Below are 27,618 nucleotides of genomic sequence, written 5' to 3' on the forward strand. Positions count from 1 at the left end.
AACAAGGGCAACAAAAGGATAAATGAATAAATAAAAATTTAATAGAAGAATTTGAAGGCATCTTGTAAATAATTAACAAGTGTTATACATATATGTATATATATATATATAAGATTTATATAAATATAAAGCAAATTCAGGGCCTGGCGGTAGTGCAGTGGATTATGTGCACACAGTACAAGGTGCAAAGACTGGCCTAAGGATCCTGGTTGGAACCCCTGGATCCCCACCTGTGGGGGGGGGTCACTTCACAAGTGGTGAAGCAGGACTGTAGGTGTTGCTCTCCTTTTCAGTCTCTGTCTTCCTGTCCTCTCTGTTTCTCTCTGTCCTATCCAACAGCAATAGCAATGGCAACAATAACCACAGCAGTAACAACTAGGACAAAAGAATGGGAAATAATGACCTCCAGGAGCAGTGGACTGTAGTGCAGGCACCAAGCCCCAGCTATAATTATGCCTGGAGGCAAAAAGAAGAAATCTTTTGTCCATTCTCCCAGAGGGATAAGGATTAGGCAACCTTCCAGTGGAGGGGAGGGTATAGGGAACTCTGGTGACTGGAATTGTATGGGATTGTACTCCTCTTATCCCACAATCTTCTTAATCATTATTAAATCACTAATTTAAAGAAAGCAAGAGAAAAAAATCTATAAAAACACAGAAGCACACTATCTGCTAGCTACCTTCTTAGTAACTTTCTGAAGCTCCACATTCATTCTGTAGTATATTTAGAAAAGAGTTTAGCCTAGCTAGCTTAACAAAAATACTAAAGAAAACATGTTCTCTATACACTTGGTGAGGGAGGAACATTGCTTGTTTTTTTTCCTATTTTTATTAGTGATTGAATAATGGGTTTAATTGTTTTGTTGTTATTGTTGAGTCATATGATTGATTTATTGTCATTTGTGATCAGTCTCTTGTCAGTTTTGTGACATCCAGGTATCTTCTCCCAATTTCTGGGTTACCTTTATGTGTGTGTGTGTGTGTGTGTGTGTGTGTGTGTGTGTGTGTGTGTGTGTGTGTGTGTGAAGTTTTCTTTTAATGTGTAGAAGCTGTTAAATTTGATATAGTCCCAGTAATTTAACCTTGTTTTAGTTTTGCTTACCCATAGTGTGATGAGTCTCCATATAGAGCCTGATGTTAAATTGTGGATGTGTTTCACCAATGTTTTCTTCTCTATATTTTTTAGTCTCAGTTCTAACAACAAGGTCTTTGGTCCATTTTGAGTTAATTTGGCATATGGTGTTAAAGGCTGGTGCAGATTCATTTTTCTGCAATTGACTACCCAGTATCAGCTATTGAAGAGGCCTTCTTTCCCCCCACTGTAAAGGTTTTAGTCCTTTATTAGTACACACATAGGGGTTTATTTATGGAATTTCAATTTCGTTTTGTTGGTCTATAAATTGGTTTTGTTACAGTGCTATAACTTTTTAATTGCTATTGTTTTGAAGCATCAACGGAAGTCAGTAATGTTATGTATGCATTGTTTGGTTTTTGCTAGACTGCTATGGTGCTGACTCCCCTCTGGACATCTTTAATAAAATATTTTCAATAAATGTGAAAACACATACTTTGGGATTCATAGTGTGATTCTTAATACATGATTTTTAGTTTCTATACTTAGCATATTTAAGATTAAAGTAGATTTTTAAATTAATTCAACTATATATAATTAAATGTTTATATGGCAAATTTAGTAAAAATGTAAAACCAAGGTCTCTTTTGCAGTCTTCTCCTCGGGAAACAGAAGATGGCTCGTCATTTTTTTTTTTAATTTAAGACCTTTATTAACAGATGCTTGCAGCTTGTTGCCTTTTATTTTTTGAAAAAATCAAGTTGTAAACTTTTATTACAAATTCAAAATGAGGTTCTTAAAAATCTCAACTTGACCAGATATGAAACAATTTAAAAACCTTTAAAGGTGTATTGAGAAAAACCAGGCCTTTTTTTTTAAAAAAAAAAAAAAACATGTTTCACATTACCAAAAAGAGACATCTTTAGGTAAAAATAATAAAAAACCCCTTGCTGCATAGATAATGCAGATAGTTCTGGTTATCTGGTCAAGGGGCAAAAAGCAAGCACTTAAGGTCTTCAGCTCATTCCTGTTGTTGAAACCATATCTGCTCCTTACATTGACCATTTTACTGTTCCCATAACCTTCATTGCCTTGATCTTCTTGTCCCTGCCAGCAGGCGCCACTGATGTGAGGCTGCCTGGGCAGCCGCTCCCTGTGCCACTACCCGTGGCACCAGGCTTGGTGTCTGTGGTGCTGAGGGCGGGGGCGGCCTGTGGCTGCTGGGTCTAGGCCACTCTGCTCATGGTTGCCATGATGGTGACTGGGGCCAGCTGCTGCAGCTGCAGCTCCTCCCAGGGTGTGATGGTAACTAGGAGGCGGTGGCGCTGGGGCTGCTCAGGGCTCTCTGGGGTCCGCTCTCAGCTTGTCATTTTTAAACCAGGTTCTAGTAGGAATGAACATGTCTGGCTCCACTCAGAAACATTTCTTTTTAATATTTACTATGTTTTTCAATTTCCCATCCTTTCCCATCCAAGTTCAGCTCATTAGCAAATCTTAGCAAAGATCTTGTTTAATATTTTGGCATCTATGTTCATCAGAGATATTGGTCTGTAGTTTTCCTTTTTTGTTCTGTCCCTATCAGCTTTTGGTATCAGGGTGATGTTGGCTTCATAGAAGGTGGAAGGGAGTATACCTGTTTCTTCAATCTTATGGAAAAGCTTAAGAAGTATGGGTACTAACTGTTTCCTGAAAGTTTTAAGGAGAATGTTGTTTAGTTTCCAACTTCTGTGACTTTTAATAATCTTCTGTTTGTTGTTAAATGTTAGTTTTACTCCACTGTGGTCTGAAAGATACGTGGCATGATTTTGATGCTCTTGAATTTATTGATGCTGTCTTTGTGGCCTAATATGTGGTCTATCCTTGAGTATGTATTATGTGGATTTGAAAAGAAGGTGTATGCCAGTTTTTTGGGGTGAAGGACTCTGAAAATGTCCAAGAGGTCTAGTCTGTCTATCTCTTCATTCAATTCTCTTGTATCTTTGTTGGTTCTCTGCTTTGTTGATCTGTCTAAGTGTGAGAGTGGGGTATTACTGTATTATTATTGATGTATTATTGAAATTCTTTCAGTAAGCGCTTGACGTATTTAGATGGCCCCTCACTGGGTGCATAGATGTTAATAATTGTTATGTCTTCTTGGCTGATTGATCCTCTAATCATTATGTAATGTCCTTGCCTATCTTTTGTTACTTTTTTAACCTAAAATCTATAGTGTCTGAGATGAGAATGGCTGTTCCTGCCCTTTTTTGTAGTCCATTAGCCTGTATGATAGTTTTCCATCCTTTCACTTTAAGTCTGTGTTTATCTTGTTGTGACAGATGTGATTCTTGCAAGCAGCATATGGTTGGATTATGCTTTCTGATCCATCCCCCCACTCTGTGCCTTTTGATGGGTGAGTTTAAACCATTGACATTTATTGATATTATGGATTTAATGTATTGTAGTGCCATTGTTCAAATAAAAATTTTTGTTTGCTCTGATATATTGCAAGTATTTATAGTGATGTTCTTGTTTATAAGAGGTCTTTTAGAACCTCTTTCAGGGCCGGCTTGGTGATGGTTGGCTCCTTTCACTGTTGTTTGTCTAAGAAGGTTTTGATCCCTCCATCTAGTTTGAATGAAAGTCTATCAGGATATATTATCCTTGGTTGAAACCCTTTTTCATTCAGGGCTCGATAGATATCTTGCCATTCTCTTCTGGCTTTTAGAGTTTGATTGGAGAAGTCTGCAGATAATCTTATGGCATTTCCCCTGTATGTGACTTATTGTTTCTCTCTTGCAGCCTTCAGGATCCTTTGTTTATCCTTAATTATTCTCATAGTGACTATGATGTGTCTTAGTGTCTTCAAGTCTGGGTTGTATCTGTTTGGAACTCTCTGGGCCTCTTGAATCTCGATGTCCTTTCTGTTATTCAGGTCTGGGAAGTTTTCTTCTATTATTTCCTCTAGAATGTTTGCTTCCCCTTCCTCTCTTTCTTCCTCTGGCAGGCCAATTAAAGGAATGTTACTTCTTTAGAGATCATCCCATATGTCTCTGTTGTTGTTTCCAGTGTCTCTCAGTCTCTTTTTGAGCTCTTTCACCTCTTTGTTATTTTTCTCTAACTTATCCTCTGTCTGACTAATTCTGTTTTCTGCTTCTGTTATTCTGCTTTCCCTTGCCTCAGCTTCTTTCTTCATTAGAGCTATTTGAGGTTTCAGTTCTCTAATTGCCTCAAGATAATCAGTATTTTCCTTAGGGGTCTCAACTTGTTTTCCGAATAGTGCCATTCCTTTCCTCCAAAGTTGTTTTCATTTCTGTCATTAATAAGTTTATTATTGCTTGTATCCTTTTCTTATCTATGGTTACTTCTGGCTGATTTGTAGTTTCTTCTGGGCTCTTGTCTTCATTCATTGGAGTAGCAGTTTTATTTGTTTTTGATCTACCCATTTTTAATGTGTTTCTTTTTTTATGCTCTGTTATTCATCTTTTGTTGTGTCTTCAGTACAATTAACACTGTACTAAATACCTTTATGACAATTTCACTCACCAACCTCAGGAATTACAATAGCAACTGTAGCAAGTATTGAAGCAGTTTAATCACTACCAGTTAGCCAAACAATATCTCCAGTCTGTGAAAAAATAGTAACCAAATCCCAGTGAAGAAGAAAGAGTAAAAAAAAAAGGGATAGCAACAATAGACAGTTATGCAAATCTACTATCCACTGTATATTCTAGGGGTAACAAGAGGGGAAAGGGAACTAGAGCAGAGATAGACACATAGAGAGTCCACTCTGAGTCAGATTTCTTCCCCAAAATAATTCACAAATTCATAAAGGCAAAGAAGAAGGAAGGAAGAAGTGCATGACAAGATAAAAAAAGAAACAAGAGAGAGAAAAGAGAAAAGATAAAAAAGAGCTGTAATTAAAGAGCAGTGAAAGGAAAGTTTTTTTGATTACTTTACTTTTGATTTAATTTTTTTAATTAGCTAGGAGGAGGAAGGCGAGAGTCTGTAGAGGAGGTAGGAGTAATGAGACAAGTTCCTCCCACAATAGATAAGATGCCCACTACCCTAGCAATGAAAGATACCCTAAGAGTTAATTCTGATCAACCTAAAGGGGGGGAAGATATATGCCTTTACATAATATTAATAATAAAATAGAGCAGGGTAAAAAAAACACCCTGTCCCAGATTACCTCAAACCTCGTGAGCAGAGGTAGCTGATTGTTAAGAAAGAAGAAGAAAAAAAATAATAAAAAAAACCTCAGGACTAGACAAGGATAGCTGGGATAGACAGTTATACAAATCTATTATCCACTGTATATTCTAGGGGTAGCTAAAGGAGGAAGGGAAGTTGATCAGAGATACTCATAGTGAGAGTCCACTCTGAGTCAGATTTCATCCCAAAAATAATTCCCAAATGTGTATCAGTGAATTCAGTGAAAGCACACTGTTTGGTGATGTGGGAGATGGGGCCTGTGGCTTTGGAAGCCACAAAGAGAGAGAGAGAGAGAGAGAGAGAGAGAGAGAGAAAAGACAAGAAAAAGAACAGTAATAAAAGAGCAGTTAAAGGAAAGAGTTTTTTATTTGTTTATTTTTTATTATTTAATTATCTATGTGGGGGAGGGGTGGCTACTTAGAAAGAAAAAAGGCCAGAGGTTTCAGAAGGGAATAGACTTAGAATGAATGGTACTCCCTGGTGGGACAGGAATCTTGGTAAAGAAAGAAGCTCAGCAGAGGAGCCTGCTAGGAGGTGGTCCCCCGGGATTGGTTATGGGGGGGTGAGGGGGAGGAGGTTCGCTTTGGGAATAATAATTTAAAAGAAAAAATTTTTTTCCTTTTTTTCTACTCTATTTTTAACCCAAATTAAGTTAGGACCCCTTATTGACTGGCGTACTGAAGGCAGAAAATCCTACCATTTCCAGACAATGTGGTCAGAGCTCAAGCCACTAGCAGCTTCTCAGTCCACCATGTTCCGGGAACCCCGCTATTCTTTTTTAAAGTTTTATTTATAAAATGGAAACATTGACAAGGCCATAGCATAAGAGGGGTACAATTCCCACCACCAGAACTCTGCATGCCATCCCCTCCTGAAAGCTTTCTTATTCTTTATCCCTCTGGGTGTATGGACTTAGGGACATTATGGTGTGCAGAATGTAGAAGGTCTGGCTTCTGTAACTGCTTCCATGCTGAACATGGGTGTTTACAGGTGGATCCATACTTTCAGCCTGTCTTTCTCTTTCCCTAGTTGGGCAGAGCTCTGGGGAAGTGGGGCTCCAGGACACATTGGTGGAGTCGTCCGACCAGGGAAGTCTGGTAGGCATCTTGGTAGCATCTGAAACCTGGTGGCTGAAAAAAGAGTTAATATATAAAGCCAAACAAATTGTTGACCCATCATGAACCTAAAGGCTGGAATATTGCAGATGAAGATTTGGGGTCTCCATTTTGAAGCTAGCTAGTAGGCCTATTTTAGTTGTATTCCAAAGGGATATATATTCCAAAAGGATATTATATTCCATGGGATATATATTCCAAAGGGATATTATATTCCTACTGGTTTGTCCTCCTCTCAGGCAATCTCATCCTGCAGGTAGCAGGGATGGGTCTGGGCAAAGCCCTATTTCTTTTTCTGGCTCTGAGATTTTGAACTTTACATCCTGTCTCTAGATTTTATTCAAACTTAAGTCTGTCTCTAAACCCTAACACCATCAACACAAAATGAGTTGAGTTAGATTCTTAAAATTTATTTTGGATTTGAGTCCCCACCACACCTGCAGAGGAAAAGATTTGTGAATGGTGAAGCAGTGCTGCAGGTTTCTCTCTCTCTTTCTCTCTCTTCTCCCTCTTTACTTCCCATTTCCTTTTTGATTTCTTCTGTTACTATCCAATAAACAAAGATAATAAAAATATTTTTATTTTTTAATTTTTAAAATATTTATTTTCCCTTTTGTTACCCTTGTTGTTATTGTTGTAGTTATTATTGTTGTTATTGATGTCCTTGTAGTTGGATAGGACAGAGAAAAATGGAGAGAGGAGGGGAAGACAGAGAGGGGGAGAGAAAGATAGGCAGTGAAGCAGGTCTGCAGGTGTCTATCTTTCTCTCACCCTGTCTTCCATTCTTCTCTTCTTCCCTTTGTCCCAGCTGCATCCACAGGAGCACCATGGAGCCCTGAGGCCCGCGCCCTAAGACCCTGTCGCCCCGTCACATTGAGTAGCATAGCATCGCATCACCCCCAGGCAGCATTGAGCCATGCCACGTTGTGTCGCACCCATAAGCCCCAGCGCTGGGGCCTCGGCCCTGCGCCCTGAGCACCCAGCAAGAACTGTGCGGAGGCCCCGTGTGGAAGTACTGCTGGGGACTCCCCAAGGTGCTGTGCCAGACAGCAGCCAGTGGCCAGGTCCATAGTGCTGGAGCCCATCTAGTGAGATTCCTCCAATTCCAAGTAAGTGGCCCCTGGTTCCTGTGCCCTTGAAGGATGGGTTGTTGTGCCTGCCTGGGAAGGTGCTGGGTGGAGTGAGGGGCGAAGTTGGGGTACAGCCGCAGAGGGGCCAGCGCCCCCGGACCCAGTACCCCGGGACAGGCGCACCCCTTAGAGGTGGCTGCGCACCCCCCCAAACTTCCAGCACCCAGCGGCCTTGAGCAGGGCACTCCCCAAGATGGAGCCATGCGCACCCCCGGCAGGGGCGCACCCAGGGGAGGTGTCCGCGAGCCCCCAGACCCCGCACCCCTGGCAGGGACACCCTGGAAGGGTGGCTGCGCGCCCCCAGATCGTGCTGCTTTTGGCTTCCGTGAGCGCGAGCGTATGGACCCCGCTGGAGAGTCTGGGCAGCTGGCCTTCCCTTTCCTTCCTGCCGGGAGAGGGGTCCTAGGTCCCTGGGCCTCACCCAGCATGTCAGTGCTGGTGGCTCCAAGTGCCCGGAGGGTGAGGACCCGCAAGCGCAGCTGGAGTCCAGGCAGTGCGCCTCCCGAGCACCCCAAACGCCCTGGCAGGAGGGGACCCCGGAACCCACCGACCTGGCTTCAGGAGCAGCCAGGCCCAGAAAACTTTCCGTGTGTCTGCCCAGCCGAAATGTGCACCCGCTGTCCTTCCTCTAGGTGTGGCCCACGAGGAGGTCCTCGGGGACGGCTGTTTGGAATCCTGAACTTCGAGTTTGGTCTGAGGAAACATGGCGAGCCAAGCTCCCAAATTAGGGTGAAGGAGGCTGGGGCACGGGGTGCGGGTCCAGGCTGGGGGTCTCCTCGCACTACTAGAACTGAAGTGTTTTCTCTGCCTCTGTCTCTCTCAGAAGAGACATGCATTTCAGAGGGGTGCCCCAAGCCAGCTGGCTCCAACCCTTGTTGAGCCCTGGGCCTGGGCTGTGGATTGGGTCTGGGCTGAAGGTCTGGCACTTTGCAACCTGCTGGTCCTGGAGGGCACTGCCAACACCCACCCCCAACCCCCCTCGTCCCGGTGGCCTGGGCCTGGCAGGGCTCCGTGTGTGGTGGGGGGTGGGCAGGGGTTGCCTGGGGTTCTTGTGTCTGTGGGGACAGTCCTGGGGAGTCTGCAGTCTGCCTACTCACACAATGGGGCAGCCAGGATGCTGGCAGGTGGGAGCTGCACTAGGAGCCCCACAGAGCCAGGCAGCAGCCGATGTTGGAGCTGGGTAGGAACCGGGCAGGAACCGCGGTTTTTAAAAAAAAAAAAAAAAAGAAATTAAAAAAAGGAAAAATGTTATTTATTAATACAAAAAAGAGAAGCAGAGCATGACTATGGCACATGCAAATCTGGGGATTGAATTCAGGACTTAATTCATACAGAGCCATTGCCCTAGCCATTCTGCAATTCTAGAGTATAAATAGGTTATTTTATTTTTGTTGTTGTGTTGCCACCAAGGTCTCATTGTCTCCCTTTCTTTTTTTTTTCTTGTCTATTCTTTTCAACTCTTTTTTATTTTTATTTATTTTTCCATTTTGTTGCCCTTGTTGCTTAACATTGTGTGGTGATTAATGTCGTTGTTGTTGGATAGGACAGAGAGAAATGGAGAGAAGAGGGGAAGACATAGAGGGGGAGAGAAAGACAGACACCTGCAGACCTGCTTCACCACCTGTGAAGGGACTCCCGGGCAGGTGGGGAGCCAGGGGCTAGAACCGCGATCTTTCCTCTGGTCCATGAGCTTTGCGCCATGTGCGCTTAACCCACTGTGCCACTGCCTGACTCCAACTGTCTCCATCTCTTAACACTTTTTAAATGAGATTATAATATAGTCCTAGCTTCCGTAGTACATATACTAAAAGTGGCATGATAACAGAGAAGATTAGCATGGCCCCTGCTCAAGGATTACACACAGATTCATGAGGCATACCATATTTTTTTCAAAAAAAGGATTATAAAATATATGTACACACATATAAATAATTATAATCTTTTAAAGAGCCAGTTAATGCAACCTGGGAGGCGGTTCAGTGGCAAGAGATCTGGATTTGTATGTGTGGGATCCCAGGTCTGTCTGAACTCTGGTTCTACATATGCTGAAGCTCTTTTAAAAGATTTATTAATCAGTGAGGGAGAAAGGGAGGAGAGAGAGAGAGAGAGAGAGAGAGAGGAAAAACACTATAGCATCAGTCTGGAACATGTGATGCTGGAGGTAGAATTCAGGACCTCATGCTTGAGTCCAAAACTCCAACCACTCTGCCAGCCTCCAGGACTGCAGATTGGCTTTTTTGAATAAAATCATGGTAATATTGTTCTCTTAACTGTAAATCTTTTAAATAATACAAAGTCTTTTTAAAATTTTTTCTCAAATATTGTGCCTGGGGATCAATCCCACCCAGAACCTTGCACCTGCATGGGACAGCTGAGAGGCCTCCCTGCCAGTCTCCATTCTGTATCCTTTAAGAGAGGGAGACATGCAAAGCACTGCTCCTCTATGCAAGGAGTCCCGCCCATTGCCTGCCTGTGTTTTCACTTGCAGTGTGCAGGATCAGACCCCCAGCCACATGCTATGCTATGTTTTCTTTTTAAGAAACAGACAACCTGCACCTAGATTTAGGTGGGTAACTGGACTCAACAGTAGGCCAGGCCCATTTAAAATCCAAATTCAACAAATTTAGAACCAAGGCAAAGGAAAGAACAGTCACTATAATTTTTTTAAGACACTGGGTAGCTTCTTTGCATTGGTCTCTCTATATAAACATGTTATTTTCAACATCTCTGTATTGATGATTGAAGTGGGTCAAGCTGACTTAGTTCTCCTTGAGACAGACAATGTGTGTATCTACATTTGGGTCACAATACCCTGCTGTATGTTGATCTTTTAAAGTAAATGAATGTGCTGGGGTGGGATTGGGAGGCAGAACTTGGAGAAAGAATCATCCTCATCAATAGGTGTTGCTACATTCAGCCTTCATATAGGAAACACCTCAAGATATCAGTATCAGAGCAACCATTTACAAGTATTTTTTCAAGATTTATTTTACTTTACTTGTTTATTGAATAAAGACAGAGAAACTGAGATCGTAGGGGGAGGTAGAGAGAAAGACACCAACAGCACTGCTTAACCGCCTGTGAAGCTTCCTTCTTTACAGGTGAGTTAACAGTTATTACATCTTAAGCTAGGTATCATTTCTTCCTTTCTTTCTCTCTTTTTCTTTTTAATTTCTTTATTGGGGAATTAATGTTTTACATTCCACATTAAATACAATAGTTTGTATTTGCATAACAATTCCCAGTTTTCCATATAGCAATCTATGTATCATTTCTTTTCTTTCTTTCTTTTTTTTTTGTTGTTATTGGATAGCGACAAAGAGAAATTGAGAGAGAAGGGGGAGATAGAGAGGAATAGAGACAGAGAGACACCTGCAGACCTGCTTTACTACCTGTGAAGTGACTCCACTGCAGGTGGGGAGCAGGGGGCTTGAACCAGGATCCTAAACGGTCCTTGCTCTTTGTGCCATATGGGCTTAGCCCACTGTGCTACCTTCTGCCTCCCTTAGGTATCAATTCTAAAGCCTCTTAAATCTAAAATGTTCTTAACCTTTTGTAGTAATTTCCTGATTCATGTTTGCTTGTCTTAAATATCTTGGTTCTGTTTTAGTTTGCCTTGTGGGAACTCCCATCTGTCTTTGGTCTTGGTAATTTTCCAGGGCTTGTAGTTGAATGCCAGCAAGGACGCTCCCAGATAAAAAAAACAAAGAAATCGCTCTGCATGTGCTTCCAGATAGGCTTTACCAGAAGATTATAGAGAAAGTCGTGTCGACAGGTAAATAAAAGAAATAATAAATAAAAATAAAAGAAATAAAATAAAAGAAAATAAATAAAAGAAAAAAAGAAAGGTGGGGGTCAGGTGGTAGTGCAGGAGGTTGAGTGCAGGTGATGCAAATCACAAGGATTGGTGCAAGGAACCTGGGTTGAGTTCCTGGCTCCCCACCTGCAGGTTGTCTCTTCATAAGTGGTGAATCAGGTTTGCAGATGTCTTATCTTTCTCTCACCCTCTATCTTCCCCTCCTCTCTCAATTTCTGTCTGTCCTATCCACAATGACATCAATAACAATAATAATAACCATAATAATTATAAAACAACAAGTGCAACAAAATGGAAAGGAAAAAAAAAGATTTATTAATGAGAAGGTGTGAGGGAAGAACCAGAGCATCACTGTGACCTATGGAATGCCAGAGATTAAACTCAGCACTTCATGCTTGAGAGTCCAATGTCTTATTCACTGCACCACCTCTCAGGACACTGCAGATAAGATTTATTTATTAGAATCACTTAACAACTGTTCGAAGAGTCATTCTGCACATGCCTTACATATGGGAGTCCCTGGGCTTGATTCCTGGCACCACTGAACAGTAACACAGACACAGCAAGCCAAGTTCAGTGGATAGTAGATCTGTGCTTAGGTCTTTATCTCAAAATTGTAAGCATTGAACTGAGAGGTAGCTTATTGGTAAATTGCATACTGCACATGCATAAGGCCCCAAGATTGATCCCCAGCATACAGAAGTTCTGAGTGGTGCTCTATCCATAAAAATAAATAAACGAAGGGGTCCAGAGCTTGCTCTCCCAATAGAGTGCACATCACATCACCATGCTTGCAGACCTGGTGTTGAGCCCTAACACAACATGGGAGCACCAGGCATGATGGCAGGTACTGTGATGTTTCTCACATGCTCTTTCTCCCACTTTTTCTATTTCATTTTTAAAGTCAAATTTCTTTTATATATATTAATATATTTATTTATAATTGGACAGAGACAGAGAAATAGGGAGGGGAGGGGAGATAGAACAGGAGAGAGACAGAGAACCACCTACAGCCTTGCTTTACCACTTGTGAAGCTTCCCCTACCCCCTGCAGCTGGGGACCAAGGTCTTGAACCTGGTTCCTTATGCACTGTAATTTGTGTGCTTAACCAGATGCACCACAGCTGGCCCCATGTATATTTTATTCATTAATTATTTCCTGGATAGAAATTGAGAGGGAAAAGAAGATGTAGAGGGGGAGACACAGAGAGACACCTGCAGCGCTGCCTCACCACTTGTGAAGCTTCTCCTCAGCTGGTTGGATCTTGGGCTTGAACCTTAGTCCTTGTGCATTGTTACATGTGCACTCCACTGCTTACACCACCTCCTGGACCCCATTTTTTCATTTTAAATTTAAAAGGAGAAAATAACTGTTGGCTACAGTAGAATTATGTAAGTATGAAACTCTGGTGTACTAAAATACATCAATATATACATCTTTTTTTAAAGGTCACTTTGTGAGGCACATGTTATATAGTGTGAGAGGACCAAGGTTCAAGCCCCTGATCCCCACTTGCAGGCGGAAGCTTCACAAGCAGTGAAACACTATCTTAATGTGTCTCACTTTCTTTTTCCACTCTATCTCCCCTTTCCATCTCTGTTTCTCTCTTACCAAGCAAAAAGAAAAAAAACTTTTAAAAAGGTTTCTTTATATTAAAAATGTTTTTTCATTATTCTTGACCAAGTAAAAATATCTCAGGACATAGAGAAAATATACTCCGCTGTGAATAAGAAATAACTTGAATGTTTAGGCTCTCTGTGTCTGTGCCAGAAGAGGGTTGCTAAGAAGTAGTGGTTTGGAAATCCAAATTCCTAGCTTCAAGTCTACCTACTGATGCTCCTCTGCAATCTGAGACCATCTCAGGCAAGGGATTAATATATCATTTGCACTCATTTACACTACTGCAGGCTAAAACAAGGGTAGGAAAGTGGAACGGCCAAAAGTAGGGAAAACTAAGATATCTAAATCAAAGTGACTTGTGACAGTTATTATAATGCTTACTGTTATGCAACCCACTTTTCCTAAAATGCTACAAGTTTTACTGCAAATAACTCAAAAACATGGCTGTTTTGGCCTTCCAACCCCAAAATTCTCTTTCAACCCCATTCAGGTTTTACTTTTGTTTTTAAAGATTTATTTATTAGTGATAAAATTAGGGGAGAGGAAGAAGGAGAACCGCAGCATCACTCTGACAAATCTGATGCCGGAGATCAATCTTGAGACCTCACACATAAGAACCCCAAAGCTTTATCCACTGCACAACCTCCCAGACAGCGGCAGCCTTTATTTTTTATAATTTAAAATATTATGATACTTTGCTTACTTAAGAGGCAAAAGATTTATACAATCTGAAGAGAACAAGAGCATACATACTTTGCTTATTTAAATGATACATACACTTTAGTAGAACTTATACATTTGAATAAAACTACATACATATGTAATTCAAAATCTAGGAAATAGAGAAAAATGAAGTGGGGGAAAAACCCTTTCCTGACCCTCGACCTTAGACTCTCTCAGTAGAAAATATTACAGTATGGTGTTTTTAAATGAATTAATTTATTTTCCCTTTTTAGTTGCCCTTGTTTAACACTGTTGTAGTTATTGATGTTGTTGTTGTTGGATAGGACAGAGAGTAATGGAGATAGCAGGGGAAGACAGAGAGGGGAGAGAAAGACAGATACCTGCAGACCTGCTTCACTGCTTGTGAAGTACCTTTGCTGCAGGTCCAGGGAGCTGGGGCTAGAACCAGGATCCTTCCGCTGGTCCTTATACTTTGCAGTATGGTTTTGGCAGAGCTATTTATTTCTGAACCCACAGGGAGTTGTAATAAATTTTTCTAATAATATGTTTTATTTTAAAACTTGAAAGTATCTTAATTTCCATAAAAATTTCATAAAAATGACCTTTAAACCAATTTTCTCTTTAGACAGTTATGATACAAATCCTGAATAGAAATAGCTTGAGGAAGAAATTTGAGTTAACACATTAGTAAACTTGCTGGAGAACAGACTGATGAGGGTAAAATATAGTTTTTTAATTATTTTAATTTCATGAATTACAGAAGGGGGTTGAGAGGCTCAGAAGCAGCACTCTAGCATATGCATGTTTGGGATTGGACTCAGGACCTAAAATTTAGAAGCTCTAATTTCTTCCATGGTGTAACCTACCCATCTTCAGAGATAGTTTTGTTTTGTCCTAAAGGTCTTATTTATTCATTAATGAGAGAGAGAGGAGCAGGGAGGATCTGCACGTTACTCTGGTATATGTGGCACTGGGGATTGAACTTGGGACCTCATGCCTGAGAATCCTGTAATTTATCCACTCTGCCTCTTCCTCCCAGACCACTGATAATTTGGCTTTGATTGGAATTGGAACTACTGAAGAAGCACTATTGGGGGCTGGGTGGTAGTGCAGCGAGCGGGTTAAGTGCACATGGCACAAAACTCAAGGATAGGGGTTGGGATCCCAGTTTGAGCTCCCGACCCGCAGGGATGTCACTTCACAAGTGGTGAAGCAGGTCTGCAGGTGTCTGTCTTTCTCTCCTACTCCTTGTCTCCCCCCCACCCTCAATTTCTCTGTCCTATCCAGCAACAATGATAAACAAAAAGAACAACAAAAGGCGTGGGAGGGGGATGGCCTCCAGGAGCAGTGGATTTGTAGTGTAGGAAGAAAAAAAAACAAAACAAAACACTCTTACTCCGTAAGTAAACCTGAGATAACAAGAGTCTTAAACAATTAAATTCCTGCCACTCTTGCTCTTTGTCAATGTATGTGCCTGACCTTCAGAAGTAGAAATCCTTAGAAAAGAATTTGCGGGTGCCTTTTCCATTGTAGTAAAGATAGTAATTATGTTAAAATGTGAATTCCTTTCTATGTCTGCACAGGTTGGAACAAGAACCCAGTCAGAAAGAATTCAGACCTACAATTTCACCCAGAATAGTGTCACTGACCACAGGGTAGGATATGAAGTCCAAAATATTAAGGTAATATTACTGAATGTGCTTACTGTATCTTTGATTTATTAAGGAATCAAATTTCCGGGCCTAGTGGTAGCACATCGGGTTAAGCACACATGGCGCAAAGCACAAGGACCAGTGTAAGGTTCCTGGTTGGAGCACCTGGATCCCCACCTGCAGGGGGTTGCTTCATAGGCGGTGAAGCAGGTCTGCAGGCGTCTATCTTTCTCTCCCTCTATCTGTCTTCCCCCTCCTTTCTCCATTTCTCTCTGTCCTATATAACAAAGCCGACATCAATTGCGACAACAATAATAACTAGAACAACAGTCAAAAACAAGGGCAAGAAAAGGGAAAATAAATAAGTATAAAAATTTAATTGGCTAGCAATAATTTAGCAGGACCATTTAGACACATTGTTTTGTTAGATTTACTTTTCTTTCTTTCTATTTGATTGAATAGGAAACAGAAATTGAGAAAGATGGAGAGAAAAAGGAAGAAAGACCTGGTTCACTGCTTGGGAAGTGTCCCTCTTGTAGGTGTAGAGCAGGGCTTTGAACCCAGAACCTTGCACATGGTTATATATGTGCATAACCTGGTGCACCACAGCCCAGTCCCCCAAATTTACTTATTTGTTAATATGAGGAAGAGAGAGAACTGGAGCATCGTTCTGTATATGCAGTGCTGGGAATTGAATTTAGGACTTCATTCTCAAGAGTCTAGCACTTATTCCACTGCACTGTATCCCAGTTTTCTTGTTCACATTGTTCTAATTATTCCTATGCCCTCAATAGTAACTGGTATTGTAGAATAGTGTTGGGTTTAAGGACCAGATGCCAGGAGCCTGAGCTCTATAATGAAGATTGGCAGGCACATGGTGTACCACTTACAAGATTGTGCCCTGTTTAAGCGCATGTCGTGCAAAGCTCAAGGACTGAGTGAAGATCCTGGTTCTAGCCCCCAGCTCCCCACCTGCAGGGGGTCACTTCACAGGCGGTGCAGCAGGTCTGCAGGTATCTATGTTTCTCTCCCTGTCTCTGTCTTCCCCTCCTCTCTCCATTTCTCTCTTTCCTAGCCAACAACAATGGCAGCACTAACAACAATGGCACCAAAAGGAAAAAATAGCCTTCAGGAGCAGTGGATTCATAGTGTAGGCACTGAACCCAGCTATAACCCTGGAGACAAAAAAAAAAAAAAAAAAGAGTCTGCCCTGTATGTGTTCTGCACTGGCAGCTCTTTTCGTTATATATTGGCTGTGTATACATGTAGCTATGTCAAGTATAAACATCTTAAGTGCATACACAGTAGAATGGTCTCTCTCCTCGTCTTTAACTGTTCTATATCAGACTTGTTATCTCCATTTTAGTGACTATATCAGATTCTCTGTTTACTTTTCAAATTCTGACCTTATGCCAAGGATGTAGGCATAATTCAGGGGTATCAAATAAGACAGGCTTATTTTTAACCTAAAGGGCCCTGTTGACCACTGTCTGAGTTTACCCTGATGTGTCCAAAACACTGTGAAAGCTGGAAACAGAACTACAAAGATGACAAAGAATTTGTATCATAACTAGTTTTAATACATAGCTGCCAGTAAGAGAGAAATGGGTCACATAAGTGATGAGACATTATAGTTTCAGGGTCCCCAACAAGCTGGCTCTTCCTAGAGACAGCTGCATTCTTATGAAGAATATTGTTTGCATTATCTCCTGTTGCCCACCGGCTGGAGGTCCCCACCTGTGTATGGTGACAGTGGCTCCTATGCTGAGTGCCCAGAGCCTGTCCTGCATGAGCTTCTCTGTAGGTGCATTGTTCTCTCATTTGAGCAGGGCCTTTAGGACCTGGGAGGAGGCCTTCCCCACCCCAGGGTGTGTCCAGTATCCTGGCAACCCCGGGATCAGATGCACTATCAGGCCTGACAATCCATACCTGTACTGGGGACTCCAATGCACAGGGACTATTGGGAGGGGGTGAAAGGGACTCTGAGCATAGCCTGGGCTGAAGTGGCCTTGACTCAGCTAGAATGTGGCTCTAACCTCACTCCACCCTGACTTACTTCCCACATACTGACTGGATGTTGATGGTCAGAGCTAAATTTTTTTTTGTAATTCTCCAGCTTCCTATTCCCCCATGCTTACATGTTATGCTTCTAATATGCCTACTAAAGAAAAAAAATGATTTGATAAGATTTTGCATCAGAGGAAGGGCAAAAAGCTGTCTTAGTGCACTTCATTGCTTTTTTATGACAAAGCTTCAAGCCCAGACCCTCCACTATGAAAAAAGCTTTGGCTCTCTCTCTCTCTCTCTCTCCCTGTCTATTTGTCTGTTTGCCCCTCTGTTTTTTGTCTCTATCTTAAGAAGAAAGATTTTGCACCAAGAATGAAAATTGCATAAAATACATTTTAGCAGGATGAGTCTTACTTTATGAACACCTAGTTTACAGTTGTTTTATTGTTGTTGTTGTTGTCAATAATATAATAATTTGTACATCTGGGGAACAATATAGTTGCTGGGTCTTTCTGTTTGTTTTGTCATCACAGTGTAATTTGTTTTAGGTGAAATGATTTATTAAAATAATGAAAGTAGAAAACAGGCATTGCACAATGTAAAGGCATCAATACCCCTGTCCCAAACTCACCTGTTCCCAGTGTCTTTTTCATCCCATTTTCCATGTTTTCAGCTACATGTTCTCAGGAAAAAAAACAAGCCTCAGACCTGCACCTCTGCACCTCTAACCACGCTTGATGGTGTTAGCCAGAGAGGTGAAGTCTCCTATCTATTTTTTTTTTCACAAAGAAGTGCTGTCTTGAAAAAAAATGTTTTGAGAGAGAGGCTGGGTGGTGGCTCACCTAGTTGAGAGCACATGTTACAGTGCTAAAGGACACAGGTTCAAGCCCCTGGTCCCCACCTGCAGGGGGAAAGCTTCATGAGTGGTGCAGCTGTGCAGAAGGTGTCTCCCTCCCTATCACCCCCTTCTCTCTCAATTTTGGCTGTCTCTATCCCATCAATAAATATATAAAGATAATAAAATATTTTAAATACGTATATTGAATGGGCTGGCAGTGTACCTGGTTAAGCACACATAGTACTGAGAACAAGGACCAATACAAGGTTCAAGTTTCAAACCCCACTCCCTACCTTCAGGAGGGTCACTTCACAAAAGTCTAAGTAGGTCTGCTAGTGTGTCCATCATTCTCCATCCCTCTCACCTCTTAATTTCTGTATTATCCAATAAAATGAAAAAATAGGCCACCAGGAAAAGTGGATTCTTATTGAGCCCCAGCAATAAATAATCCTGGAGGCAAAAAAAAAGGAAAAGGAAAAATCTGTTGATTGATTTATTCATTTACTTCACTAATCATATCTTTCTCTCCCCCCTCTGTATTCCCCTCCTCTCAATTTCTCTCTGTCCTGTCCAACAACAATGACAGAAATAAAAATCAATAATAACTACAACAAAGATACACAACAAGGGCAACAAAAGGAAAAAGTACCCTCCAGGAGCAGTGGATTTGTAGCATAGGCACTGAGCCGAAGCAATTACCCTGACAGGGGGAATTAAGTAAAAATGAAAAAAGAGAGAGAGGGACTTCTAAACCTACTTCACCACTCATTAAACATCCTTCCTGCTGGTGGGAAGCAGGGACTCAAACCCAGGTCCCTGTGTATGATAAGAGCAGTCTCAGCTGTGTGCATCACCAGCCATGCCCCATTCTAATATGGTTACCTAGTTGTCTGTGTTTAGGTTGCTTCCATATTTTGATTTACCAACTATATAGCTATATAAACATAGCTGTGCATATGTCTTGGCATACAATTAAATATTAGAAATTAAAGTACAGATATATGTTTTTAACAGGCTATTATTATTGGAAAGGGCAGAGAGAAATGTAGAATGGAGGGGGAGGTGGAGAAGGCACCAGCAGCCATGCTTCACCAATCTTGAAGCTTTCTCCACCTCAGTTGGAGATCAGAGGCCTCAACCTGGGTCACTGTGCACTGGAACATGTGGGCTCAACCAGATGTGTCACTGCCTGGACCCTAAAATATATATATATATATTTATAATTTTTAAAAGTTTTTTATTAATATTTATTCATTCCCTTTTGTTGCCCTTGTGGTTTTATTGCTGTAGTTTTTACTGTTGTAGTCCTTGTTGGAAAGAACAGAGAGAAATGGAGAGAGGAGGGGAAGACAGAGGGGGGAGAGAAAGATAGACACCTGCAGACCTGCTTCGCAGCCTGTGAAGCAAACCCCCTGCAGGTGGGGAGCCTGGGGCTCGAACCGGGATCCTGATGCCTGTCCATGTGCGTTGCGTCATGTGCACTTAACCCGATGCGCTAACACCCGACTCTTAATTTTTTATATTTTTAATGAGAGAGATGCAAAAAGAGAAAGATCAGAGCACTGCTCAGCTCCGGGTTATGATGGAACTGAAAATTGGTCCTGGAACTTCAGAGCCTCAGGCATGGAAGCCTTTGACATACAAAACCATTATGCTGGCTTCCCCAGCAGGGACAGTGGAAGATAAGGAAGTTAGATGAGTGACATGCCTGGAGACCATCTGAGTATTCAAGACTATGGGAAGTTCTTAAAAATTGAGAAAAGTGGGCAGTTTGTGTGTCACCCAGTAGAGCACTTAAGTTGCCATGTTGGTGACCGGGTTCCAGCTCCAGTCCCCACTCGCTAGGTGGGGATGGGGGAAAGTTTTAGAAATAGTAGAACAGTTCCGCATCTCGGTTCTTCATCTTTGTCTCTACATACATTCAAAATGAATAAATAAAATAAAGACAGCTGATGATGATCTTAGAGTCCTGTAGCCAATAATAAAAATAACATAAATGATATATTTATTATATATGAATAAAATAAATCAAATTAAATGAAGACAGCTGATAATGATGATAGAGTCCTATAGCTAATGAGCAGAAGCCATAGCATTAGCAACAACAATGAAACATCAAGAATAAAATGACACATGGGCCTTTAGAGTTTTTCAAATATTATGAATAGGGTACAGAAAAAGTACAGGTAGTCAATAAATACATAAAAATATTACACTTGTTATTAGGGAGGTGCAAAAGAAACTATAATGTTGATTGTATTTATAATTAGCTTTAAAAAAGTGGGTCACTATTGAAAAATATAAAAAAAACTCCCGTGCTCAGTGAGTTGGAACTGACTGAAATAATTGTTTCCATCTTTTCTTTAAAAAAGATTTTTATGGTGCATTTAAAAATTTTTATTTATATATTTATTTCCCTTTTGTTGCTCTTACTGCTTTTATTGTTGTAATTATTGTTGTCATCATTATTAGATAGCATAGAGAGAAAAGGAGAGATGAGGGGAAGACAGAGAGGGGGAGAGAAAGATAGACACCTGAAGACTTGCTTCACCACCTGTGAAATGACTCCCCTGCAGGTGGGTAGCTGGGGTCTAGAAACGGGATCCTTACGTCAGTCCTTGCATTTCATGCCACATGCCCATTACCCGTTGCGCTACTGCCCAACTCGTTGTATCTATCTTTTTTATTGCCTTTCAGAGAGTGAAAACTTTTTAAAATTTATTTATTCCCGTTATTGCCCTTGTTTAGTTGTTTTAGTTATTATTGTTGTTGATCTTGTCAGATAGGATAGAGAAAAATGGAGAGACAAGGGGAAGACAGAGACGGGAAGGGAAAGATAGACACCTGCAGACCTGCTTCACCACTTGTGAATCGACTCCCCTGCAGGTAGGGAGCTGGCAGCTCTAACCGGGATCCTTACCCCAGTCCTCCTGCTTTGTGCCACCTGTGCTTTACCAGCTGTGCTACTGCCCAACTCCTGATCTTAAACTTTTATAATTTTCAGGTGTAGTAGTAGTGTACACAGGTTTTCATTTTTTTAATTTTGACAAAAGCATACTCTGATATTTTAGAAAGTTTGTGCTTTTAATTTTGGAAAATGTGAACTTGCTTGTTTAAAAATGTCACTTCTCTTTGAAAGGACATTGGGTGTTATATTTTTCTTTTTTAAATTTTTTTAATTTTTAATTTTATTTTATATTTATTTATTCATTCCCTTTTGTTGCCCTTGTTGTTTTATTGTTGTAGTTATTGATGTCATAGTTGTTGGATAGGACAGAGAGAAATGGAGAGAGGAGGGGAAGACAGAGAGGGGGAGAGAAAGATAGACACCTGCAGACCTGCTTCACCGCCTGTGAAGCGACTCCCCTGCAGGTGGGGAGCCAGGGCTCGAACTGGGATTCTTATGCCAGTCCTTGTGCTTTGTGCCACCTGCACTTAACCCGCTGAGCTACAGCCCGAATCCCGGGTGTTATATTTTCTAAAGTTCTTAGTGTAGTTCTAAGTTTTCCAAAAAAGAGAAAGGGCAGTCAGGTTGAACAGTGACCTTCATTTCCCCAGGAAGCCAGTTTTGACCTGTGACCTTCTGACCTGCATGTGGTGCAAAGAGGCCAGTGTCAGCATAATGAGTGGTTATTCCATGACCATTTGTTCCCACACTTGGCTACTGTCTGGGAAGTGCTGGGCTAAGGAGTAAAAGGCTAGTAGCTGAGGGCCTATGGCAGTAGAGGTGTCACCTTGAACTTTGCAGTGAAATGTGCTGATCACAGTAACAGCCATCCAGAAGTCTGAAGCGCGCCATCTTTAGTCTCTGCTACTGTCTCCTCCTGGGCTGACTGCAGACTCAGCCATGTCCTTGCTCTGGCCCATGGAACATGGACAAATGGGAAGCAGGCAGAGACCTCAGTGGCTGTCTGGCTGTGGTATGGGAGCCCTTCTCCCAGCACTGAAGAATCTAGGTGCCACCCTGTGGAAGCTTGGGGAACAGGCAACACACAGAAAATAGATCCAGTTGATCTGTTAGCTGTCTGCAAACACAATGGGACCTCAGCTAATGCAGAGCTGCCCAGAGGAGTCCACCAAGGTTTCGTATGAGCCCTGTGCAAAGAGAGTGGTTGTATAAGGCACAGAGTCAGGAAGTGATATTTATTATGGCAGTACAAATAAGAAGAAAATACAGCAAAAGACTCTAGAACTACATACATACTGTGAAAGGAATAAGAGAGAGATTTCTGTGAAAAGACCTTCAAAGCAGGATGTAAGAAGGGATCAAGGAAGATGTCTCAAATGAAATGAGCTGGATGTAGAAAGTTGACATTTTTTTTACTGTGACCACACTAGATAAAAAAATTTAAAAGAACTGCGTTAGTCAGAGGGCTTCATGTCTTCCACCAGGAAGTTTTCACATAGATGGCTGGACTGAGAACTAACTCAAAATCCTGTAAAGGATTAAGAGAATAATTGTTCTCTATTGGATATTATAAAGTAACAGGGAAAAGAAAGGGTCAGTTCTAGAAAGGGGAAGCTGTCTGTTGGCATTCCAGCAGACACCCAGGTGGCCTCACTGACTGCAGATTTGCCAGGGGAGCCCCCAGTAAGGTGCTGAGAGGAGCCCTAGCCCTTCAGCTGAGCAGAGTGTTGCTAGGGGGCTCTCTGGATCCTGCTCAGAGAGGTGTGAGTTGGTCCATCACTGCTCCTTTTTGTAGGTTTCACTCTCCTGGCTTGGAATTAGGAGGTTGTCTTCTTGTCATGCCTGAAATGAAAAACAGAGAGCTGTCTTAGTCAAAACATATTCTCATATACTAACTTCCTCTTGATTCCTGAAGAAATAAGTTAAAGGGAGTATGTCTCCTTGGAGATAAATACATGAAAGGGCTAAGTGGTGCCCACCTTGTGAGCACACATGCCACAGTGAGCAAGGACCTGGGTTCTTGCCCCTATCCCCAGCTGCAGGGGGGGAAGCTTCAGAAGCTGGAAAGCAACGCTGTAGGTGTCTCTCCTTCTCTCCCCATATGTCTCTCCCTCCCACCTTAATTACTGTCTCTAGCCATTAGGTAAATTGAATTAACATCAAAAGTTAAATATATTAAAACCTAGTCAGCATGTAGTAGAAACCTTTCCTCTCTATACAGCAAAATTCTGCAGCCTCCTCTCAGACTGTGCTGCCACCAAGAGAATGAGTAAAGTCCTGCCATTGTTGGGATGTGATTCTCTTGCCCTGTTTTAATCAGCCAGAACACCTTGTGTCTCACACAGACTGGTTGCTCAAATTAATCTCACATGGCCTAGGCTCATCCAGACTCATGGTGTAGATGAGGTGTGTCCAGGAACCTGGTCACCTTTGTACCACTGGCATCAGTCAGGAAGGAGGCACGTACCTCTAGCAGGAACAGGGGACCAGGATGGAGGGCCTCACTCCTCCGTGTCTTCCTTGTTACTCTCTGTGTGGTTGCTGGTGCACAGCACGGCCATGATGCAGGAGAACTGAGTGCTGGTGGCCTTCTCCTTCTGGTGGAGCAGAGTGGCACAGTCCATGATTTCCTCAACTGCCAGGTTCACAGGGATGATGGGGTGGTTCAGGGCATAGTTGTAGAGTGACAGCTTATGGGTGGCCCTGTCCCCACAACCCATCAGGTATTTAATTCTGAGCTCAGAGGCAGTGAGGTCCAGCAAAGGTGGCCATGAGGGGCCCCCGTGCAGACGATTGAACACGGAGCTCTGCCTGATGCTTTCCACATCATGGAGGTTGCTGACAGTGTCATCCCTCTGGTCCACAGCCACCAAGATGCTCTTGTGGTGGCCTCTGTCTACAGAGCTGCCCAAGGTAAAAGTAGAGTCACCCCCAGTCTGGAGACCTGTGAACATAGCAGTGGGATTAGCAGTGCACAAAGGAGGGACCATAGGGAGCAGAGCACATGCAGTGAGAGGATGAAGGACATGGAGAACCAAGGGGTCGAACTTCCATTTCTAACTGAAATCTTTGTAAAGGGACAGTCGGAGAAAACAAACCCAGTTATAAGTGTAGGAGATGATTCCTGCATATCAGCAGGAAAATCTTTGAGGATTTGAGAAAGGAGACCTGGACTCCCTACTTTTGATTGAATTTGAAGGTGTATATAACTGGCCATGGCTTTTTATTGGAGAACTTAAGAGGTTTCTAGAAACTTGGAAGTAGAAGTTATCATGCTGGGTCACTATTAGTTCTGGTGTATATTCTGATCCCATTTCTCCAGTGAGGCTGGTTTTCAGTGTCATGAGCTTGTTTTCAGGAGGGGACAAATGGTTACAGAGGTGGCACTGGCAGCAAAGTGTTCAATTTCCCTCTCCTCTGCTGGCCCTGTCCTGGGGTCTGGGCTTGAGGAGGAACTAACCTGGGGTGTCCTCAAATAGCTGCTCCAAAAGGACGGACTCCTGGTGGCTGGAAGCCAAGCCAGAGATTTCCTGTTCCTGAGACTGGTCCTGAGTCACCGGCAGTGGAGCCATTCCATTTTCATGGTGATATTCACCTTAGTACGGAGAGAAATCCAAGCATAGGTTCAGGCTGAAGTGGTCAGGATGAGCCCATCATGACCATGGGATGTAGCCAGAGCATGGCAATGGAGCTATGTCTTCCTTGGAGATGTGCATGGTTTTCTGTGGGGCTACTGGGTCCCTGACAATCCTGCCCCCACCCCCTCCTTTGGATTGATTTTTAATGTCATGAGCTTGTTTCAGAAGGAGATATGACCTGGCACCTAGCATATACAGGCACCCAGCAAGTCTCCATATGCAAGGCTGCGGGAATCATCTCCTTCTAGTGGAAGCCCCTCAGTGGCTGGCATTTGGCCCACTTCATGTTCATGCAGATGTTTGCCACCTACATGTAGAGAAATCTGAATCTAGGTCCAGGCTGACCATAAAGAGACTCACCTCACTGTAGAAGATGACACATGGGCCTTCTCCTGGACCTTCTGTGCAAAGAAGGCTGTGTCTCTGTGTCTCTGTGTCCATGAATTTGACAGGAGACCCTGCCCTAGCATGTGCCCAAGAAAAGAGTTGACAAAGTAAAGAGGAAGATGCTCTTATACATTCCTGTGCCTGGAATGCAATGAATTCCCCATGAGAAAGAGCTCTACAGAGCAACCCTGTCTGCCACAGAGAAGTAGAGAAGGACTATCATCAGAGTCTGTTACAGAGCAGTGAGTTGGTCAGTGTCTGTTGAATGCATGGAGGCCTATTGCCTGCACTTTTCCCTGTGAGAAGGTATTGAAGCTAAGCTGGAAACCATTTTCCCTGAGCCTTTGCAGTTAATGTCTCACTCCAGTCAGCCTCTTCTTAGATTGCCCTGACACTCACCTGCAGGTGGCTCTGTGGTTTCTCCCATCTTGGAACTCACAGACCCCTGATCAGGTTCCTCAGACTCCTAGGAGAGAAAGAAGTCAGGGTCACAATAAGCCTTTGGAGTGAGCAGTGGAAGAACACATTTCCCAGCAGCTCTGTTCCCCCACAGAGAGAGAGAGCGGGGGGGAGCACCCTTTGTCCAGTATCAAAGCTACTTGACCCCTTGGGGGTGACTGTGGTTTAGAATCACCACTGTAGATTTTAGTGAATCCTTGGATTTTCAGTGCATGTTTAGAAGTGTGTTGACAAGGGTATTTGACTTTTTCCCTGCTTTCTCTCTAGTCTCAGGATACATACATAGGTAACTCCTGGTTGAGTAATTTCTTATTTAAAATGTCAACTATCTGATCAAATGCATTTAAAAAAATATACCCCCCCACTAGAGGAGAAGCATTGTCTGATGTATGAAGAAGCAGGAAAATGGCATCAATGCTACAGAGTGAAGGCCAACCCTGACATGATGCAGATGTTCAAAGTATGCAGAAGAAGAAAAATAAAAGAGAGGGCTAGGCGGTGTTGCAGCTGGTTAGGCACACACCTTACCAAGTGCAAGAATCCAGGATTCGGTGCCACTACCCTGCCAGAAAGCCTTATTATTGACATACTAAGCTGTTAATGAAGATGAGAAATTTAGGAGGAATTGGTTTGTGATAGGTCATTAAAAATGATCCCATTCTAATGCAGTAAAGAATTGTAAACAGAGCACACAGTGTCCAAGGGACATGCAGACATCATCCATGGGTCTAATAAGTGGTATCTTATGATAATAGCATAGTGGGATCTCCTAGCATAATGCTTATGCAAAGAAACTGTCATGCCCAAGGCTCCAAAATCCCAGGTACAACCCCCAGGACCACCCGAAGCCAGAGTGGAGCAAAGCAGTGCTCTGGAAAAAGAAAGAAAGCAAGCAAGCAAGCAAGAAAGAAAGAAAGAAAGAAACCTTCCTTAGGGCCAGGTAAGGCAGTACACCTAGTTAAGTGCACACATTACCATGGACAAGGACTCATGTTCTAGCCCTGGCCCCACCTGTAGGGGGATATCTTCATGAGTAGTTAAGCAGTGCTGTAGGTGACTCTGTCTCTTTCCTTCTCTACTTCCCATGTCAAATTCTTTCTGTATCTATCCATCGTTAAAATAGTAAAACAATCAAAAAAACTCCAAGGGAAGGAGATGTAATCCTGTCTCTGAAAATGGGGAAAGATTTCAGATGTGAAAGAAAAGATATCCAAGGTCACATGACTGAAAGATTCTAACATAATGAAAGAAGTACATTTACAAATTAGAGAAGATACTCATAATTACTTCGTTCAAGTTCACATGACTTTATATTCCATAAATGTGTGAAACCACCTAGTAGCTCTCACCTTCTCAATTCATTAAGCATAATCAGCTCCAGTCCCTCCCCCCAAATGGATGTGCCAATATATCTCAAAGTTTGTGAGAACTATGGAGTTATCTCTTATGGGAGACACAGTGCTTTGGAGTGGGGTGAGCATGGAACTCTACCCCTATAGTTGTATAAGCTTATTAACCATTATTCAGTCACTACTGAAAATGTGGGTAAGAGAATGTCTTAGTTCCCCATAGTAAATGTCTTAGCTATTGTACTGCAATTCCAGAAACCAAATGATACGCAAAGAACTTTCTTTTGCCACTGGGCTTGGTGGCTGCATCATGACTCCACAGCTCCTGGCTGCCACTATCTTCTTTTTTCGTTTTCTTTGACAGAGGGGAAACAGGGGGGAGAAAGGGGCAGAGAAAGAGAGAGAAACCTGAAGTACTGCCTCACCACTCATGAAGCTCCCCTGCCACAAGTAGATCTCAGGGACTTGATCCCAGGTCCTTTTGCACGGTAATGTGCACTCTACCAGGTACATCACTGCCTGGTCCCTCCTAGCTTGCTTTTGGTCCAATAGCATAAAGAAAAGTGAGGTTGTTATTTTTTCTTTAATTAGTAGAGTCACCCATTCCAGGAGGAGATAATCCACAGGGAGCAATGCAAACCACTCTGTTTATGCAAGAGAGGGTTGCATCCTGTCTCAGCTCCCTTTTTGGTGGCCATAGAGACCTGTGTGTAAATAGGAAAACACATCTTTCTGGCTGGTATGTGCTGAA

At 42.4% G+C, this 27,618-nt stretch overlaps 1 long non-coding RNA gene and 1 other non-coding gene across 3 annotated transcripts in view; both read left to right on the top strand.

The window, feature by feature from the left end:
- Positions 1–27,618, top strand: part of LOC132537021 (uncharacterized) — a 200,318-nt gene that overhangs the window by 141,976 nt on the left and 30,724 nt on the right. The window lies entirely within an intron of this gene.
- On the top strand, positions 9,288–9,395 carry LOC132537262 (U6 spliceosomal RNA). Its single transcript, XR_009548723.1, has one exon. It is a non-coding gene; the product is annotated as a U6 spliceosomal RNA (small nuclear RNA).

The sequence above is a fragment of the Erinaceus europaeus genome, chromosome 2 (assembly GCF_950295315.1).
Source record: "Erinaceus europaeus chromosome 2, mEriEur2.1, whole genome shotgun sequence".
NCBI classification, from domain to species: Eukaryota; Metazoa; Chordata; class Mammalia; order Eulipotyphla; family Erinaceidae; genus Erinaceus; species Erinaceus europaeus.